This window comes from Nomascus leucogenys, chromosome 12 (genome assembly GCF_006542625.1).
Source record: "Nomascus leucogenys isolate Asia chromosome 12, Asia_NLE_v1, whole genome shotgun sequence".
In the NCBI taxonomy this organism is placed as follows: domain Eukaryota; kingdom Metazoa; phylum Chordata; class Mammalia; order Primates; family Hylobatidae; genus Nomascus; species Nomascus leucogenys.
In genome coordinates, this window is record NC_044392.1 from 51,741,415 (window position 1) to 51,742,328 (window position 914).

Here is a 914-nt window from a genome sequence, read left to right on the forward strand (position 1 = left end):
TGCCATTACGAGATTTCCCGGGTGAAAGGAATCTCGGGGTCTAGGACCGAGGGGCGGCAGCCTTTTTAGTGGAGGAGACCTCTCACCCCGAGGCCCAGGGTCGCCCCGAGAGGGGGTGAGGACTTGCTGGGTAGCTGGGTCCCTGGCGGTGGGAGTCCGGGCCTCCGGTTGCTGGGTGCCAGGAGGCTGGCCCTGAAACGGAACCCTCCAGGATCGGTGACCCTGAATGGATGATTCGGCGATTTCCCTGTGGTCCGGGCCACTGTGAGAACCCGGTTTCTGGGACCCCGAGCACCGAAGAGGGGATGAGGAGCGCGGGGTGCATCGCGAAGCTCAGACAGCGGGAGCACAAGGGACACGGAGGCCCGCAGCGCAGAGCTTCTGAACGTCAGCAGAATCCCCATTCCATTTAGGGAGTAAAACACGGCATTGCCATCCTAATTAAACAGAAAGGTTCCACCGAGACTCGAACTCGGATCGCTGGATTCAGAGTCCAGAGTGCTCACCATTACACCATAGAACCTCACACTGCGAAGTACCAGAGGTGTCTGAATTCCTAATAAGTAGCAATAGTTCCCACCCACCCATGTCAAGGCATTTCTATTATCCCACAAGCAACACTCCAGGAAGGTGGACCTGCAGGAAGGAGCCATCCTTCTTGCTTTCTCTCTCCCCTCTCCTTTGATCGACTTCTATCATTTCATTTGCACCTCGGAAACTGAGGCAAAAATCCACTGTGAGTTTAGGGCACGAGAAGAGCCCCTGAAGCCTCTGTCATAGAGTTTCCTGTGCCGAGGTGAAATTTCTTTCTTCCTTTCTTCGTTTCTTCCTCTTTCTTCCTTTTCTTTTCTTTCTTTCTTTCTTTTTCTTTCTTTCTCTTTCTTTCTCTTTCTTTCTTTCTTTCTTTCTTCTTT

At 52.8% G+C, this 914-nt stretch overlaps 1 non-coding gene across 1 annotated transcript; it reads right to left on the reverse strand.

The window, feature by feature from the left end:
• Positions 1-451: 451 nt before the first annotated feature.
• TRNAQ-CUG lies at positions 452-523 on the reverse strand. The gene has a single exon. It is a non-coding gene; the product is annotated as a tRNA-Gln (tRNA).
• Between the last annotated feature and the right edge of the window lie 391 nt (positions 524-914).